Source organism: Gymnogyps californianus, chromosome 17 (assembly GCF_018139145.2).
Source record: "Gymnogyps californianus isolate 813 chromosome 17, ASM1813914v2, whole genome shotgun sequence".
NCBI classification, from domain to species: Eukaryota; Metazoa; Chordata; class Aves; order Accipitriformes; family Cathartidae; genus Gymnogyps; species Gymnogyps californianus.
The window spans coordinates 15,992,399-16,006,726 of NC_059487.1; the positions used below are offsets into that span (position 1 = coordinate 15,992,399).

Below are 14,328 nucleotides of genomic sequence, written 5' to 3' on the forward strand. Positions count from 1 at the left end.
CTTCTTTATTAGATCATAAAGAAACAAAGGCAAAAACAGCACAACAGATTTGTCTTTTCAGGTAAGACCGAACACTAATAAGAAATGTTTAAAAAACCAAACAAACAAAACCAAAAAAACCAAACCAAACCAAACAAAAAAAAAAACCAAAGCAAAAAACAAACAAACAAAAAACCAAAACCCACCACTCTTTTTCCTTTCCTAATTGCAAGGCTGCATCCAACACCACAAGCTTCAGCCAGAAAAGCCAGCAGAGCAGTCAAAGACGAGAAGAGTTGTACTGGTGATCAACCGCTGTGCTAGTGGTCGTGCCTAGTAAGGACATACATACGCCAAGAAATAAGAGTTTTAATAACAACCTGTTCTATTCAAGAGGTACGCACTGACATAACTTTCTGATGCAGATCTGGCAATCGAGCAACTTGCCGGCATAGCTTCACGTTAAGGCGCTCCAAGCCATGACAACAGCTCGGGAATCCAGGTCAGCAGAGCTACAGCAACTTCAGGTGACAAGTCCTTGGCGTAAAGGCACCGATTGTCACCATTCCCTGTTAGGCAAACATCACAAACACAATAGGAAGTCGCTCCTGCAGTCCTGCAGCTGAGAAAAATAAGCCAGGACAGAGCAATCGGTGTTGTAAAAGATGTTTAAAGTTTGAAAATAACATTTTCGATAACTTTCAAAAACACCCTCAAAACCACTGCTTTCAAAAAACGTACAGATTAGAATTATAATCACACCAATAACATTTTTTAAATGGCATGCTCTTTTCCACCCTAGGATCACCAGACTCTGCACGAACTGAAGTGCTGGGAGCAAGCTGCAATACTGACATGAGTACTGCCTGCCACCAAACTGCATCGTCCAGTTAAGCCTCAAAAAACCCCAAAACAAGACATCACCAGGAATAAGTGGTCCCCTCATTACAAACAGGGCACAGGCTGTAAGATAAAAACCCTTCGAACTCAAACACTGTGCTATGGTGAGGGGGTGAGCACAAACCCAAGCAGACCAAGGCCCCCAAGCAGACCATCTCCAGGCCCCCAGGTAAACCTCTGCCCCCAACACAACTTGCCAACTGAAAAGAGAAACCACAAATGGCTTTTTCCGCAGCCAGTCTCATCTGAATTAAGGACGACGCTCCCCCAGCGATCGCAAGACCTCAAAGCGTACCCCGCAGTTCTGCAAATCAGAACTATCCCTGCACAAACGCAGAGCGGTAGAACAGACCTGAAAAAGCTGCAAGTGAAATGGCAAGTCATAAATACAGATTTACGAAACTAATTGATATAAATAAAATATATATATTTTGGACATGCAAGACATTCTTCAGTCATCTTCGTACAACAGATTTCTCCTCACTGGATAGTGTCAGATGTTACAGAAAATGGTTTAAAATGCATGAGGAGATGAGTTTCGCACCTGCCCCTTTCAAATCCCCAGCACATAGACATTTAGCAGCATAAAGGAAGTTAAGACTTAGGATTTTCACAATAAAATCGGAACTGACCAACACAGCTTGTATCACTCAAACTTTTACTTGTTGTTTTGGCAGGAAAATACAACAGAATTCCTTTTCTTTTGAAGGCTGGGCGATGCTGGAGAGGCATGCCTTCATTGCAAGTATTTTTGTTTCTTCTTAGGTCAACTAAAACAGAGCCCATGTCCAGCGGTAAACACACAGTAAAACACAGCAGAAAGCACCTTGGGACAAATGACGCATTGATTCCCTAGCGATCCAAAAGTTTTCACAGCACTGAAGAAAGTCACTATGAATGCACTGCTAATGTAACTATAGTCTTATAATTCACCCAGAATATATTAACCGGTATACAACTCAGACGTTTGAGTCAGTCTGGATTGTGAGGTGCTCAGGACCTAAGACCTTGTACACCGTCTCCACCCAGCTCATTTGGCTAGAAATATCCAAACAAATCACAGGGTTGGATTAAAAGTGGTTTTAATTTAAACTGACATTTTCTTACAGGAGATAAACTCTTTGGTATTTTCTAACTATACAGTGTGGTTTCACCAACAAAAAGATTTATTTTATACTACTCCTACAGAAACCATACTGATGTTTATTTCCACTGTTCTCTCACTCTGCACACATTTAACCTGCAAACTGCATGAAGTATGTCCTCAGTTCCGCCATGCAGTCTGGCAACAGTATTTCATGGCTGCTTAAAAAAGAAAAAAAAAAAAGCCAGCCCATAATTTAGAAATAATACGGCAACTGAGAATGGTATTTGTCCTACTGATTTTCCCACTAACTCACTAGTGATTAACAAGAAAAGACACAGCTTGAATTTCAGACCGTAGACTTAGTTTGCAAACCTGGCACTTAAGGAAAAACCATATTTCTAGACTTTAATTGTAACTGAGTTTTCTAACATTGTAATTGGGATAAGAAATAGAACATCTAAACGCACATAGATTTTATAAACTAAATTTTCAGACTGGAATCACACTTCAGAGGACTTAGAACAAAAAGGCCACTATTATACTGATGCATCATTTAATCACTGCCATTCCCAATGCACATGCGTTTTACTTTCAGTGTAAAGTATAGAATTATCACATTTAGTCTTTTTTCCACCTGAAGTAGTAACTGAGAACAAAGCCAAAAAACCCCATAGTTTTTGTGACTGTGATGCTTTTATTCTTCCCTCTGATCTTAACTAACACCGGAGCACGACAGATGTCTCTTCAGTCTGCCTGTATACATGACACAATGCTGTCAAGGCAGTGTTAAACCAGTGTTATTCTTATATATATTCCCCAAACCAAGAGTACATCTTCCTGAAGATCCTTAAGAGGAACAGAGTTAGTTGCAAAATAGCACCTTTCCTCATTTAGGGTTATTTTTAAATAATATTTTATACATTTACACATTTGAACAGCCTCAAAATAGCAAGGAAGGAAGAGTGAAAGCCATCACAGAAAGATAATTTTTAACATGCAAGAGGGACTAACTGGAAGACGTCAACAGAACAAGTCACTGGAAGAAACATGGTTTTAAGATAAGATGCAGGAACCGGGTTAAGGAGTTGCACGTTATAGGACAACGACAGAAGATGCTGGGTTTTCATCATCCAAGATATTTCATCCAACATATATTCCATTTCAGGACCAGTAATAAAAAATAAAGTCATGTTGATTGTTGTGCCTGTTATCCAAACCACTCAGTGAAATAGTGAGGTATGCTTGGGAAATTTTAACTATGCACTTTCCAAACACCTTTTAATAAACTCTGTTTGCCTGGTTTTCCCAAGTTAATTGTGAATAGCAAATGTTGTGGCAAAGCAATTTTTAGAAGTGCAACAAGAATGAAGTGAGCAAGTGTGGAAATCAGGAATTTTGTAGGAAAAGAAAGGAGGAGTGAGACAGTTATTAAGGAAGATAAATATTTTCACTAATTATGGTCCAGGCGAAATATTTCTGTTCAATATGCATTTATTTTGCTCGGTGATAAAAATGGTCTACCCAAAGCAAGAACGTTATTTCCCAACATTAACGTGAGGGCCTTCAAAAGAATGACTGATTTACTACTGATTTGTCAAACCAAACCCCAATGATGACAAAAGACATTTTCTAAAGAAAAGACATGGTTCATACCCTATTTTTCTTTCACCACTCAGACCAGAATAACTCCTCGAGACACGTATCAGAATCGTACACGTGCAGAGAAGCAGCGTCCCTGTGCGACAGAGCTCATTAGTTATCAGATGGAATATATTCCTAAAGTTCACAAAGAACAGCAACTCAGAATGAACCTGGAACTTAAATCAATCCACTGCTCTGAACAGTAACTGAATCCATTTTTTTAACTCAATTTAGAATGGGAAAAATGTCTGGTTATAGCTTCTGAGAAACAGCTTGCCTCAGATTTCAATGGAAGCACTGAACAATTTCGCGGTCCCTTCCCTCCTCCTCAAGGAGTAGCAGGCGAGGAGATGCCAGAGGGGTGCTGGGAAGAGCGGAGGATCTAGGAGCGGCAAAAGCTAGACCATGCAGGCAAGAAGGAAAAGGAACAGGCACCTGCTCCCACCGAGGCCCCACCAACCATGCTGAACCACCTCACCCTCTTCCAGAGCTCGCAGTATGCAGCGAGGTCCCTGGCCCAAAACGTCACATAGATCAAGTCAGTTGAGGCGTATCGGATCAGTCCGACTGTTTCGGATCAGTCCAACTGTTTCGGATCAAAGCGGTTATCAGTCTGACCTGGAACTCTATCAGGATAACTCCAGTCCCTGATGGACCTGAACTAGAGCAGAACTTAAAAAAGAAAGCACTGCTTCAATTCCCTGTGCAGATACCAGGTGATTTCACAGGGATCCTGTATGCCCTTTGTAAAAACACATGAACACTCATTAATTTTATTCCCTTTCTACCCGCTGTTTTCACAACATCATGTGTCTCCCAAAGACACACTGCCACGCTCCAGTATCTGAACAAGATCTTAACACATCCCATTCTGTCCGCTGATCCCCCTTCTCACACTTCTAAATATCAGAAGCAGGACTGCCAACTTTGACGCTGACCTCATAACTACAGAGAAGTAAAGAAAAATTAAGACATTTCTTCACATTTTTTTTTTTAAATTCCCCTAATTGCATACCACCAAGTAACACTAGATGCAACCTGAAATTGTAAGTATCTCACTTGGTGCAACCTAGTCTTGGTAGAATGAATTTCCTGCACCTGGCACGTTCTAGATTACTGCAGGCGCTGTCACTAGTAACTGCCCATGAAAAGGTTTGAAGTTAGGCTCCCAAGTCCCCCTCCTCTCTACAAGCAGCTTTAAACCTAATAGTCTTTTTACAGTAAGTGTCCCTAAATCCTCCTGCCATGAGAAGCAGATTCGTAAGGAAAATTCTTTAATGACTGATTCAGCCTAGGCAAAGGCCCGCATTACACATCGTGCACTGGAACTGTGACACAAAATTACAAACCATTTCTGAGCATAAATAAAATTGCTAAGATATTACCACCACAGTAACAGAAAATCCTGTTAAGACATAAAATATGTAATGACAGATGGAAGGGAAAAGAATATTTTCATTTGAAATACAGCCAAAAATTTAAAGACATAAAAGGGGAAAAGCAAACAGAAAACTTGTGCAAGTTTCTACTTTATGTAACTGCATATTTGGCTACTGTAATGACATCAGTAAACTTTGGACTCTTCCTATCCGCACTGCAAGATACTATCAACATATAGGTCCTATAAATTCACTTTTCCTACAGATTGTCCTGTCAAAGCCACAAACGTTCCAGAATCCCCACCACTGCCACCTAACACAACTTTAGTAAGACACAGATGAAACCAAGTAAGGATTGTGAAGTCCCGTGTGACAAAAGCAAAAGCAGGATGGTGTACGTCAGTGTTCCTAGGGCAAGCAGTTAAAAAACGGTTCTTGACGGATATATAAAGACATATTCTCGGAGGGAAGAGGAAGCCCAGAAGGCTGGCGGGGGGAAGCGTGCGGTGCTGGCTGGATCTCTGGTTTGTGCTCTTCTATCAACTTCTCCCCACCGGTATTAGATACTGCCCGTCATTGCAATCAGATCTATAGAACTATTTACTTGCATCGTTCATCTGTCAGAAGCCACCAGACCATCACCATCACAAAAATACCAGTTAATGAAAGCATACTTATATCATGTCACGATGCACTGGTTTTGGCTGGGATAGAGTTAATTTTCTTCACAGTAGCTGGTATGGGGCTGTGTTTTGGATTTGTGCAGGCAACAGCATTGATAATCCAGGGATGTTTTAGCTATCGCTGAGCAGTGCTTGCACAGAGTCAAGGCCTTTTCTGCTCCTCACCCCACCAGCGAGGAGGCTGGGGGTGCACAAGACGCTGGGAGGGGACACAGCCGGGACAGCTGACCCCAGCTGCCCAAAGGGACATTCCAGACCATAGGACGCCATGCTCAGCACATAAAGCTGGGGGAAGAAGGAGGCAGGGGGGGATGTTCGGAGTGATGGCGTTTGTCTTCCCAAGTCACTGTGACGCGTGATGGAACCCTGCTTTCCTGGAGATGGCTGAACACCTGCCTGCCGATGGGAAGCGGGGAATGAATTCCTTGCTTTGCTTTGCCTGAGCGCACGGCTTTTACTTTACCTATTGAACTGTCTTTATCTCAACCCACGAGTTTTCTCACTTTTACCCTTCCGATTCTCTGCCCCATCCCACCAGGAGGGAGTGAGCGAGCGGCTGTGCGGTGCTTACTTGCCGGCTGGGGTTAAACCACGACACACACACAAAAAAAAGGTTCATTAGTGGTGCTTTGATAAGAGGTAACTAAATGCCACTGGGTTTTTTGTTTGCTCAACCATTCATCCAACAAAGTTTAGATCACGGTGCTGAAGTATATTAAAAAGGAAAAAAAAACCCCTCAACAATCTTTCATCAAAAAACTCTATTCTCATTACAAAATCCTCGAGCAGATTATGAAAGAGGAGAGAGCAGCTGCTAATTTAAGTTAACTTGGGCCTAGAAGACTCGTTCTGTTTGCATGGGAGCTACCGCACTGCTGTGCACCACACGCCTTCAATTTTCTTCTACCAATGCATGCACAAGAGGATGAAAGACTTGCACCTGGAAGAAAAACATACCGAAATTTTACAGTTGGCCCTACAACATGCTGGCACTGAAAGTGTTTCAGCATTACTGAAGAAGGCAGAAAAGGACTTTAAAAAGGCACATTTTAGTGCAATGCCGTTACAAGGTAAGTGCAATTAGAAGAAGTTGCCAGGACATAAGAAATTTGAATGTATGCTAAAGCAATCTTATTCACGTTCTCTCCCAAGAAAAACCTACACATCAATAATGCACTAAAACCCCTGCAATCTAACACCAGTAATTGTTATTATTTAGCTATTCTAAGCACATACAAAAAATCTGTTACCTTTTTTGGTAGCTACTATCACTTTGTTAAAAATATTTAAACAGTCTTTTGAGGCACTTTTGTTCTGGAATGCAGTTCTTTTATATCAGTTTACACTGCCTGAAATAGGAAACAAAGCACCTCCGAAACTAAAACATGTACTTTCTAACAACTATGCTTCGTATGTTTTTATTGATTAAGAAAATACTTTAACAGAACTCCTAAGTAAATCTTAAGATATAGCACACCATTCAAACTCCTGTCTTTCAACATTAACCGGTGACTGCTTTTAACCAACCAGCATCAACACATAGTAGTTGACATAGTAACAAAACTGTAAGAATAAAAAATATATTAAAACAATGGAAAGAATTCCTGAACAGCTCTTGAGAGATTATAAATGTTGGCAACCTGCTGACAGCATACGCTCACCAGGTGCATCAAGATCACTCCTCAACTTCCTTTTTATCCTCCAAGTCTTTTCTTTTGCACATGTCCAGTCAGTCACCAAATCATCCTGAACGTGTGGAAGAGCTTTGATGGCCGGGACAGGTAGCTAGAGTTAAATATGCAAAAAATATTTACATGGACACTTCTAAACCCATATTGCTTAATTCAAATTACTTCAATTACTGGAGCACAAGGAAAACAACTTTCTCATGTTAAAAAAAAAATAGTGCTACACTTCGCTTCGGTCCTCAGCGTTAGCCACGTTCCTCATCCCTCTGTATTTTGCCATGACCCATCTGTCTTACGGCACAGGTGGCCACACAACTATTTCCTGAGACCGTGGACTGGCCCACTGCAGCCCTCTGTGCCATCTGCTTCCAAGTTGGGGGGTCACCTCACGGAAACCAAGCGATGCGCCAAACTGCACACACCCGCTCCCTGAAAACGTCTTTTCCTCACACTAGTGGAGAGCGACAGAAGAGCCTCATCTTCCCGGGCAGAGGCAATCCCTCTCTAGCGCTGCTTCGTTTTCTACCCAGGCAGGTAAACGTGGAGAAGAGAGGCCGTGAGCGGAGTTGTGGCAGAGCCCTGAGCTAGAACTGCAAGCGGCAAAGCCAAACAAAGAGGACTTGCATGGCTCGAGATCAAATCGTGAAGGAAACCAGTTAGTGGATTAAAATTACCTTAAATTAATCCCCATGCTTGCGTGTTTGACGGGAGAGCAGTGAAAATGCCGGCAGATGCCATTTTGCATGCTCTGGGGAGGATACTGGAGTGCTCAGTCCTGTGTATAGGCTTTGCAGAAAAGTTCTGCCAACCCCTTCCCTTCCCAAACAAACCGAAAAAATATTTTGATCTGGTTATTAATGATACTTAAAAAAGAGAAAACACTGGCAAACCGATCAAAAGAGGGAAATACGGCAATTATCATAGGCCAGTTACAGCATTGTTATTATAAGTCAAGTCATTCAATGAACAGATTGGATTTGCAGAACCACCTTCCAGTCTTAAATTGTGCCCACTTTCCCAGAGAGGATATTCTGGCAACTGAATTCCTAAATTCAGAAAAAAGAGTCATATCAGCAACTTTTACATTTAACCTGGATTTCTTAAGTAATCCAGTTAGGCTTCCATTAGTATTCACTATCAAAATGCTTAAACAGAGACAAAAATCCTTCTTGAAGCTCACAAAGAGAAGAAACATGACGATTAACAGCATCATTGCTGACAACTACCACCTCCCTTAACAGCATAACCTGCAAATTAGGCCAAAAGTCTCAAAATCAACGTTCATACTGTTAGGTTCCTAAGTCGAATTCTAGTACCGCTCAATTTTTTCCGAAGTATGAAGATCCAAACGCCACCGCTGACCTGATGGATGCCTTCACAGGGCACGATAAGAAGAGCTTGTCTGTATCACAGCTGTATCTCGACCCCTGCTCTGATCTCCCGCTGCAAAACCAGTCTCTGGCAGGCTCCAACCATCTTGGGCAACTTCATAACCGAAGCCAGGTCGGTTGACTGTGCCACCTCAGCCACAAACCGCATCAACTTACTGCAACCCAGCTGTAAAAGCAGGCACACCACCAACTGACCAGGAGGCGGATTGCTTGGCATTTAGGGAAGACCGAAAGAGAGTTTATACTTCTGGGGAATAATCAACATGGATATCAGGTCTATGCTACGAGACAAAACATACTACAAAGACATTACTTTCTTCAGACGCTCACTGATAAAAGATGGTTAAACATAGCACAGCTACCCTGTGAAGTTGGGAAATCTCTACTTTGGTTTCACCCGCACTTTGAACCTACAGCCTGCAATTTATCAATACAATACATGAAAAATTTAGGAGGAGAATGACCACGTTGCAGCATCTGCCCTTTCATTTAAATGCCGTGGACAATCACTAAGGTGAAATAAAGGAGGGGGGGAAAGAAGCATTTATTTATGCTTATAAAAAGCTGTTTGACAGAAAATCTCATCTCCTAACTCGGGGTTATCCACAGAGCAGATTCTGCATGGCCAGCATCATGACAAGTTTCTCCAGAGTCCTAAGAGCACCGCCAGAAAACCACAGGAAGCTGCTCAATAAAAATAAACTTCTTTTCATCCTACACTCTATATATTAAAGTCAATTTCTCTTCGACTCCAGCTTTTGCTTCCCCTCTTTTCTCCCTCCCAGAGCACAGCGTACTTGAATTATTAGAGCTAATTCATTAATGCAAATTAATTTGGCATCTCTTTCTCGCGATCTCTTAGTCAGATTAGGACTCTATCATTTTCTATCAAAAGCAAACAAAAATGCAAACACTGATCCTAAGCAGCCTGAAACCAACAGATGCCTTAGAACCTGAAAATGCCTCTACTGAAATTGTGGTCAAAAGAATAAATCCCACTTAGAGGTGGCTCCTACTATTCAAGAATTTAAACAGGTACAATCCTGACGCATTTCAAAAGGAAATCCCATCAGATTTACATACTTTTGATAGCTTAATTTACCCAATGAAATGGGTGAAACACCACTGGTCAGCCACTGGGTGAATGCGGCCTACAAGTTTTTGCTTCAACAGCAGCAAACTAATACAGTATTTAAACACACATATAACATTTCCGTTTCCTTAAGATAAGCTAGCATGAGGATATTAGGCAGACATCAGCTACGAGAATTGTATTATTTCATACCGGTGTAAGATGATGTACCAAATTTATGCCATTTTTTTAAGCTTTACTGCAGGAGAGAGAATATTAAGCATACACAGCTCTACAGCAATGTCTCACAGCACACGAAAATTAATACGCCAATAAAAACAAATCTAAAAAAGATAAAAACGTTTGCCTTTCCTTTCTGTGTCATACGGATGGCTTTCACCTTGCTCTCCAAGGGAGAAATGGCTCCATCAGTGTAATATACACTGGTAATAAAGTCAACGGCTTTGTGTCATGATGTGTATAACAGCAAGATATTGATAAAGCATAAAAGCAAGAGCGAGGCGTTATCAGTGAATTCGCTGTCTCCGCTTCGTCCAGTTGCATTCCGTATCACCAGAATTACCTGACCGGAATTCTTAATTCGAGAACCAGAAGACACTGCACAAATAAATAGAATTATGCTGCCTTTGCAAGTTTCTCATTATAAAGGCTGGATTTACTTCCCGTTGCTAATACGTCACTCATTAAGCACATAATAATCTGAGCAGTTACAAGTTATTTTTTTAAAAATTAAGCAGAACAATGTAAGGAACAGGAAGCAAAAATCATCCGAGATCCCTCCAGCGAAAAACCAGTCATCGTGAATCACGGCTCACGCGTAACACGAATGACTTTCATTTAGAATTCACCTTTCCAGGCCTTTTGTTTGGGTTCTTTTTTTTTTTTTCCCCCCCTCAATCTTTACAGCTCCGAGGCAGAGGACGCAGGCCCCTAAACCGCCACGGAGGAATGCGCATGTGGGTGGGAGGAGGGGAGCAGGGATTTCCACACACATCCCACCCCTCCCGGGGCAGGAGGTTCCCGGGGAGGGGGGACACGGCGCCCTGCCAGGCAGGGATGCTCTGCAGAGCCGCCCACAGCCCCTCGCCGGCCGATGCCACCCGGGCACAGGCAGGGCAGCGGGCAGATGCGGGCAGGGCAGCGGGCAGCAACATCCCACCCTCCCCCGGGACACCCTGCCTCGCCGGTCCCCTCTTCCTCCATCTCCTCCCCCCACCCCAAAACGCCCCCTCCCTGCCCGGTCCCCGGCCCCCCCACACCCCCCATTCCCCTCACGGCTCCCTCCCCCCCCCCCTCCGCCGCCTCCGCCGGCAGCACCAGCTCCATCTTGGCCTCCACCCGCGGGCCGGGCCCGGCGAGGCCCGGCCCCGCCGTCACGCTCACCTGCGCCCCGGCGGGCTGACGGGGGCCGGGCAGCCCCGGGCGGGGGCGGCCCCACGATGCGGGCGGCTCACTCCCGGCGTCGAGCGGCCCCCCGCCGGGTCGCGGCGGCTCTCCCTCAGCCGCTGCCGCCGCCGCCGCCAGACACCGAGCGGGACCCGGCGACGCCGACGGCGGGCGGGGGAGGAGCCAGCGCACCGCGCCTGCGCACCGCCGGCACGCAGGGCCCCCCACTCCACACACACCCCCCCCGCACCGCGGGGCGCGGGCACGCGGCGCGCGTGTCCGTGGGTGCGTGGAGCGCGCAACGTGGGGGGGGGGCCGCGATGGGAGGGGGGCGAAAAGCAGGCAGAGCGCGGCAAACCAAAGAAAAAAAGAAACTTCCCTGACCGGGAATCGAACCCGGGCCGCGGCGGTGAGAGCGCCGAATCCTAACCACTAGACCACCAGGGAGCGATAAGAGCCATTCCCGCGCGCCGCAGTTCCCGCGCTGCCGCCGGGGCCGGGCAGGGGCTGCAGCGGGGCCGGGGCCAAGAGCAGCGCATCGCCTTGGGACTGCAGACTTGGGGGTTCCCTGCCTTTCCGGGCGGTGTCCAGGGAGCTCATGCACATCGACCCTCGGTTTTAAATCGGGTTTGTGCAGCGCCTTCGGCATCTGCGCTTTTTCTCGGGGCGCTGCGCCCGGCCTGCCACCCCCGCGCGGGCTGCCGGCCCTTGCGTGCCCCAGGAGCACGGTGCTGAGCCAGTTCCTTTTAATGAACAAACGAGCACTTACAGTTAGAGGAAAACAGGTTTTTTTTAAGCTCACGAGTCTGAGTGTTTTTCCCAGTTGCTCAAGTTTCCTGGCACTCCTGGCCGCTCCCTGGGGAACGCTGTTGTTTCCCACCAGCGGGTGAAAGCCAGACTTCCCCCCATCCAGCGTGTCCTGGAGCGGGTGACCCCAGTGCCAGTGCAGGAACGCTGCCCAGGCACCGCAGCTCGCCCCGGCCGTCCCTCCTGCCGCCCCGGCATGGCCCCCCGACATGACATCCCTGCGCCGCTCTAATGGCCTTTCCCGTCTGCTGCCTCTGACTCACGTTTTAAAGAAATGAACGATGATGTATCCCATTTGCCAATGGAGTCATCGCCGTTAATCACATGCCAGCGCCCTCTCCTCGCTCCAGCCCCGGCTTCCTTCGGTGGCTGCCGAGCCCCCAGCCCCAGCCCAGCTCCAGCACTGATGCTCCAGAGGATGCCCAGTACCTCTCCCCCTCCAAAACACGGGCTACGCACAGGGCTTCCCAGCACTGACCTTGCACCTTGGACCTTGCACAGAGCCTGCACCCAAGAAGAGATGCTGAACCCACCCCAGCACCCATGCAGGGCCAACCCCGGCTGCTTGCACCCACAGGGGCACAGCAAGTGGGCCCAGGCTGGGAGCCCTGGGCCAGCGCTTGGCTCTGGACATTGCCCGCTCAGCCGGGGACGAGCGCAGGCTCCTGGCTGCTGGAGCAGTTGTGCAACCCATCTCATGAGCATAAATGTCAAATTCCTCATGAAACACTTGCCGTGGTTTTGGCTGAGGGTTGGGACACGGTGCCAGCAGGGAACAGTGGCTCCTAGCTTTCTGCAATTAGTTACTTTTCGATTCTGCTGTTTATCTGCTTGTTCCCACTTTGTGGGATGGAGCGATCTGGCTTCCCCCCACCTTCGATGCTCCCCATGAAGCCTCCGCACCTCGCACTCCTCTGCCCGAGCCGTCCCGTCTTTGGGTGTGGGTGCTCACCCCCTCCTTTAAAGCGATGCAGGTTTCCTTTTGATGGCTCAGGTATCCCAGTGCCCTGCGCTGGACTTTCCCAAACTCTCCTTTCCAAGCCAGGCGATTACGGTGCACAAACCGAGAGCAAGGGCACAGGACACTGCGCTGCCCAGCCACCGCATGTCACCTTGCACTTTGGGGTTTAGGAAAACTCCCAGCGATGCAGGAGTGAGGGGTCGGTGCTTTGCTGGGATGAGGGTTCCCATCCTCTTCCTCACGGGCAGGAGACAAACATCCCAAATCCCCTGGGAAGTTTTCATTTCAAGCCAAGAGGGTGAGCCTGTCCCTGGGTGCTTGCTGGCAGGGGACAATGACAACTGCTGAGTCTCTTTCATGTGTCACCACATCCCAAAATGCGGCTTCAGGCTTCCTCGGGAGCACCTGCCGCATTCCCTTCCCCAGTGAACCTCAGCTCCCTCCTGTTTGCTGGGTGCTCACCCAGTTACGGACCTAAATTATCCCCCCAACCCATCCAGCAGAGCAGCCGAGGCTGACAGCGGGACCCGGCCATGCAGAGACGCTGCTGCATGAGCACCCGGCTTGGAAACGCATCGGGAACGGGCCGTCTGCGACACCTGGCCCCGTGCTTTGCACCATGGAGCCGGCAGAGACCAACCGCAGCAGCAGGAGCTGTGGGGAGAGACAAGCATCCTCCCAGCGAGGCAGCAGCACCGGAGGCACCGCCGTGGGAAAAGCCTCTCGTCAGCTACCGCGTCCCCAGTCGATAACGTTCGCTCAGCCTGGACCCCCTGGAAACATGGGAGCCATCAGAGGAGGCCCAGCAAGTCCTCAGCGATGAGGAAAGAAAAGGAAAATCATGCGGTAAAACCAGAGGAGCAGGAAAGAGGAGACGCTGTTTTGGTTGCTGGCTCTGTCGCTGCCTGCAAAGATCCCAGCTCTGATGGGTCTCATCTGCTGGCCTCGTTAGCATAGATCTAATACCGGGATGTTTCATTTAAGGGAAGCAACAGGAAAAAGAAGGAGGAGAGAGAAGTGACTCTGAAAAAGCTCCAGGACAAACCCCCTCCAGGCTCCAAGGCAGCAGGAGAGCCACCCAGGGACACCGGGCTGCCCCCGAGCCCCTCGGAGCAGCTCTGGCCCAGCGAGGCTGTTGGCAGGGGATGAACAGAAGAGGAGTACTGCTGTCAAAGCCTTCTCCCCCGGTTACAACAGAGCAGGCGGGTGCTCACGAGGCTGCCGGGGCTTCGTACGCTCCTGGTCCCAGGTTTTGGCAGGGAAGGAAGCTGCGTCCCCCCTGTCCTTTGCACAGGACACTGCAGTCCGCAGCCCAGCCCTGAAGGAAACCGGG

At 47.2% G+C, this 14,328-nt stretch overlaps 1 protein-coding gene and 1 non-coding gene across 3 annotated transcripts in view; both read right to left on the bottom strand.

Annotated features, from left to right (window-relative positions):
- The window catches only part of DNAJC5 (DnaJ heat shock protein family (Hsp40) member C5), a 35,404-nt gene extending 24,123 nt beyond the window's left edge, over positions 1–11,281 (bottom strand). Inside the window, exons 1-2 of one of the 2 annotated variants that reach the window (XM_050907092.1) lie at positions 11,225–11,279; positions 186–312 (exon numbers count right to left, since the gene is read on the bottom strand). The gene's annotated coding sequence lies outside the window, so the exon portion shown is untranslated. Of the gene's footprint in view, positions 1–185; positions 313–11,224 lie in introns of both variants that reach the window. The other variant, XM_050907093.1, reaches the window with a different exon arrangement.
- Positions 11,282–11,602: 321 nt separating this feature from the next.
- Positions 11,603–11,674, bottom strand: TRNAE-CUC (transfer RNA glutamic acid (anticodon CUC)). The gene has a single exon. It is a non-coding gene; the product is annotated as a tRNA-Glu (tRNA).
- Positions 11,675–14,328: the final 2,654 nt, after the last annotated feature.